Source organism: Apteryx rowi, unplaced genomic scaffold, assembly GCF_003343035.1.
Source record: "Apteryx rowi isolate R43461 unplaced genomic scaffold, aptRow1 scaffold_1971, whole genome shotgun sequence".
NCBI lineage: Eukaryota > Metazoa > Chordata > Aves > Apterygiformes > Apterygidae > Apteryx > Apteryx rowi.
Window position 1 is genome coordinate 6263 of NW_020448276.1, and position 5359 is coordinate 11621.

Genomic DNA, 5359 nt, shown 5'->3' on the forward strand with positions numbered 1-5359 from the left:
ACAGATACAGCTTTTCTGTTTTGCACCACTAACATATCCGTATTATACAATCTGGTTTTGAGTGTTTTCTAAGGAAGTATTTAAATGGATCTTCGAGCTGTTCACTTTACTTCGGACGCTGCGGTTCTCAGACACGGACTCAGGGTGTCACTGTTGGCCAACGCAGGGAGCAGCTTTTGTCACTGGCGCCTCCCCGGCGTTGAGTGTCCCCGCAGCGTCACTCCGTAACGGGGCGCAGAGAGAAGGGTAGCGACACCCCGGCCCTCCTCCAACCCATCCGCCGCCCGGCATTACATTATATGTATTTATTTCCCTCACGGATTGTTTCAGCTCATCGGGAAGCCTAATTTCATACCGTCTCCAGAATAGCGCTCAGCCAAGCGAAGAATGGAGGTCAGACAGGCAGCGCAGCGCCGGGCAGCAGCCAGGCACGTCGCGCTGCTGGCCGTGCTGCTGCTGTCCTCGGGCTGCCGGGCGGCGCCGGAGCGGCTGCGCTATGCGATTCCCGAGGAAACGGGCAGCGGCTCCGTGGTGGGGCCGCTGGCGCGGGACCTGGGGCTCAGCCCGGCAGAGCTGCCGGCACGGAAGCTCCGCATTGTTTCGGGTGACGAAAAACAATACTTCGCTCTCGGGGAAGATAATGGAAGCCTGCGTGTGAACGAGAGAATAGACCGGGAGGATATCTGCGGGGACGTGTCGCCCTGTGTCCTCAGTTTGGAGGCGGTCGTGGAAAACCCGTTCAATATATTTCATGTGAGCGTTACTATTCAGGATATCAATGACAACGCGCCACGGTTCGGCAGAGAATTTGTGGACCTAGAAATAATGGAATCCACGCCTCCAGGAGCGAGGTTCCCGCTGGGGAGCGGCAGAGACCCCGACGTTGGTACTAACTCGTTGCAAAACTACCATCTTACCGCCAATCCACTCTTTTCCTTAGTAGTGAAGGAGAGTCCCGATGGCAAGAAACACGCGGAACTGCTGCTGGAGAAACAGCTGGATCGAGAAAACCAAAGAAATCACCATTTGATATTGACGGCGGTGGATGGCGGGGATCCAGTCAGATCCGGGACTGCACACATTAGGATTAATGTGATCGACGCCAACGACAATCCCCCGCTATTCACCAAGGAGATGTACAAGGTCCAACTGGAGGAAAACTTGCCTGAGGGCTCCTTAGCTTTTCAGGTGGAAGCTACGGACAGTGACGAAGGTACAAATTCAGAAATTATCTACTCTTTTAGTGATATCGGAAACAGAGCTCGCCAGCTTCTCAGTCTGGACCCCAGAACAGGTGACGTCAAGGTTACCGGACCATTAGATTTTGAAGAGGCGAAATATTACGAGGCGACTGTTGAAGCCAAAGACGGAGGTGGGCTGAGTGGCCACGCCAAGGTCCACATAGACATTGTAGACGTGAACGACAACGCCCCAATACTTTCCCTCCTGCCTATCTTGAACCCGATCCCCGAAGACTCGGCTCCAGGCACAGTTGCAGCAGTGATCAATGTTCGCGACAGGGACTCCGGAGACAACGGAGATGTGAGCTGTTACATCGACGGCGATCTGCCTTTCGAGCTAGTATCAGCTTCCAAAAATTCCTACAAATTAGTAATTCAAAATAGCCTGGACAGAGAAAAAAACTCTGATTACAATATCACAATCATTGCCAGCGACCGGGGCAGCCCGGCGCTCTGCAGCCGCGCGRCGCTGGCGCTGGCCGTGTCGGACGTGAACGACAACGCGCCGGTGTTCGAGGAAGCCGCCTACAGCGCCTACGTGGCGGAGAACAACGCGGCGGGCGCGGCGGTGCTGCGCGTGCGCGCGCGGGACGCGGACGCGGGCGCCAACGGGCGCGTGAGCTACTGGCTGGTGGGCGGCAGCGCGGGCGAGGCGGCGGCGGCGGCGCCCTACGTGTCGGTGGAGGCGCGGAGCGGCGCGCTGTACGCGCAGCGCTCCTTCGACTACGAGCAGTGCCGCGAGTTCGCCGTGGAGGTGAGGGCGCAGGACGGCGGGTCGCCGGCGCGGAGCTCGACGGCGACGGTGCGCGTCTTCGTGGTGGACCTCAACGACAACGCGCCGCAGGTGCTGTGGCCGGCGCCGGCGTCCTCGTCGTCGKCGGCGGCGGGGAGCCCGGTCGCGGGCCCGTTCGAGGTGGTGCCGCGGTCGGCCGAGGCCGGCTACCTGGTGGCCAAGGTGGTGGCGGTGGACGCGGACTCGGGGCGCAACGCGTGGCTGTCGTACGAGCTGGTGCAGGCGACGGAGCCGGCGCTGTTCGGGCTGGGGCTGCACAGCGGCGAGGTGCGCACGGCGCGGGCCGTGTCGGAGCGCGACGCGGCGAGGCAGCGCCTGGTGGTGGCGGTGAAGGACCACGGGCAGCCGGCGCTGTCGGCCACGGCCACGCTGCACGTGGTGCTGGCCGAGAGCTTGCAGGAGGCGCTGCCGGCGCTGAGCGAGCGGGCGGCGGGCGGCGAGTCGCCGGCGGATTTGCAGTTCTACCTGGTGCTGGCGCTGGCGCTGCTCTCCGCCTTGTTCGTGCTGAGCGTGGCGCTGGCCGTGGCGGCGCGGGTGCGCCGCGCCGGGCCGCCCGCCGTGCTGCGCTGCCTGGGCGCCGAGCGGCTCTCCGTGGCCGGCGCCGCCTTCCCGGCCGACTTCTGCGAGGGCACCTTGCCCTACTCCTACAACCTGTGCGTGGCCCCGGGCCGCGCCGTGGCGGAGTGCGCTTTGCTGCCGGCCCCGCTCGCCAGCCGGGCCGTCGAGGATCTTCTCAGCGGGGACCCGCCCGGGATGCTGACGCCGAGCAGCAGCCGTGCCCCGGCGGAGCCGCCGCCGGACCCCGACGCAGTGCAGGTCTGTAAGCCGACCCAACCGTCTTCTCGCACCCTTCCTTCTCTTCTTACCACCTGTATTCGTTCATTTATGGTTTTGTTAATCTTTAGCAACATTCATGCTTCTCCACGGTTATATTTGAATATTGAATCCGAAAGAGGGGTGCCTGTTGAAGTGAATGAATGAATGAATGAATGAATGAAGCAATACTATAAGGCCTTCTTTTTAAGAGCAGCAAGTGCTTTCGTAGGGTTCTTTGGATAACTTTTTCGGAAATATACCGAGGAGAATGCCGCAGGGAGCTGATGGGGGATACTTGTCATTTTATAAGCTATCTTAGAAATTAGTTACGTAGATGTCTGTTGCCACACTGAATGACATGGGTGTTTGCATACCCAGTCACGGCAGTCTTGCAGCTCGTGAAATATCATGTAAGTCATACTTCAGGCAACACTGCTTTTCCCTCCTCCAAATTATAGCGGGATTTTAATGAGAGACCGGCGGTAGACCCGCCATCGGACCCCGATGCACTGTAGGTCTGTAAGCGTCTCAAACCTCTCAATCTTTGTTTGACTTCAGACCATTTTTTTCTTTATTTTCTATTTGTCTGTTGTAATGGGAAAATAGAATCCCCCTTTTATGAAAGGAGGAGATAATACTTTTCCCTCTTTGCCTAAAAGGAGGAAGTGAACAAAGGTGCTCTTCGGGTCATCAGAAATGACACGTTTAGGCTCAGTTGAAAGGTTCTGGCCATGCTATTTGTCCCGTATAATATAGCGTACGTTAGTACCTGTGAATGTGGTTCCTCATTGTCTATGATGAGGTCTAGTGATTCTGCACTTGGGGACTGGGAAAATGTGATTAACATTTTGTGCCGAAGAGGGTGGGTTTTGTTTTTTTTTAATGATCTCTTTTTCCCCMAAAAGATGTAYTTGCACGTGATTGATCGTGTTGAACACGAAAGAAATGTTTTATGTTGTTTCGGTAATGTATCTCCAAATGAAATGTGAGCGCGTGTCCGTGAATGGGGCGACAAAAGAGTGCCTCCGGGGTTGGCAAGAGCCTAACTTCCCTTCTGAAGCAAGAAATGAGTGTCGCCATCTAACCGTCCAGCTTTTGGTGCGGAAACAGTGGAACTGGGGAGTGGGGGGACACGTTGTTTCTGTACGGACATGATTTCTCTGCGTTCTTTGTTCGGCTSTTTCTTAAGGCTTTTTCCATCCATGGTGGTAGTGCTCCGTCACTTTTGCTGGTCGTCGCTGTGTCTTTTATRTGCAGGTGCAGGTAAAGGGAGACGTTGTTGTATAGCCGATGGTAATGATGCTATTTCTCCTACGGTCTGTAATGGGTACGTAATAAATTTAATTGTTAGAGATAGTGTGGTACTGTGGCAAACGTAAAGATACTTTCACCGTGTATGAATCTTTCTAGTCTGTCYGAGCGGAACGTGTGGTTTCATTGAATACTTTTACGTTCCAATAGTAATTAGGGGATAGGAAAGGGAGATATGCTWTTTTAAGGTTATAGACTTTGTATTTTTGTAGTGGTGCAGGAAAGCAGAAAACGAAAGGATTATTTTTAAATGAATGCTATCTTTGTTTGATCTGACGTTGGATTAATAGCATTTGTTATGGATTAATTATACTTTTTTTTTATTTCCTACTTTAATGTCTTTGTCTAACGAGACATCTTGGCTTCTTATGACCGATTTTTCCAACAAATGAGTCCAAAAAAAAAATCCCCTTAGCTTGTTGTCGTATCTTCGGCCCCTTCAACAGATTTTCCTTTCTTTTTTTTTTGATTGCTTGTGCAGTTTCGTTTCTCCTCGGGGGAGTCGTTATTTGCCAGGGGAATTAATTTCCTCGTCACTCGAGGTGGCTTCTTTTGTGTCGCAGCCTGTCGGTGAAGCCGGCCTTTTTGACTGCGTTTTATTTTTCCCCCCTGAAAGGTAATGTCTAAGCGAGCAATATGTATACTATTGCGTTGGCTCGCTAATATTGGAGTAGCTTGCAGGGGTACTGAAAATTCTCCCTCATGAAGTCTTATTGTACTTTGGAAGGTCTATGCAAGGACAAAAAGAGGAGAAACAGGAAGGWGTCTTTAAATGTGTCTGCCTGTGTTATGTATGTGTACGCATATATATAAAGGGTGAGCACCCAGGATTCTGGCTAGTCAGCAGGACATCACGYGTATACGAGTGATTTGCTAATTATGATTTACTATTAAAAAAGATGGTGTTTCCATCTTTACCAAGAGAAACAGACTTCCGCTTGTTTGGAGATGGAGACATCTTTTGATTGGATCGATTTTAATTTCTTGTTTTTCTCTGTCCAGTGTCTTCATATATGGAAGTATGTTTGCAGGGAAGGGCTGTGTCTTCTCGTTCTCCTACATACAGATATGATAAAAGAACATCGCATTATAGGAAAAGCAAAGTTTAGCAACATGTAGCTATTAATATCGATACGGGCGGAATGGGTTACTTCTGTTCTAGCAAGAGAAAACCAGAAAACCCCGAAATTATCTCATT

The 5359-nt window shown here is 52.7% G+C and overlaps 1 pseudogene; it reads left to right on the forward strand.

The window, feature by feature from the left end:
- Window positions 1-364: 364 nt before the first annotated feature.
- Window positions 365-2850, forward strand: LOC112964636 (annotated as a pseudogene).
- The last annotated feature ends 2509 nt before the right edge of the window (window positions 2851-5359 follow it).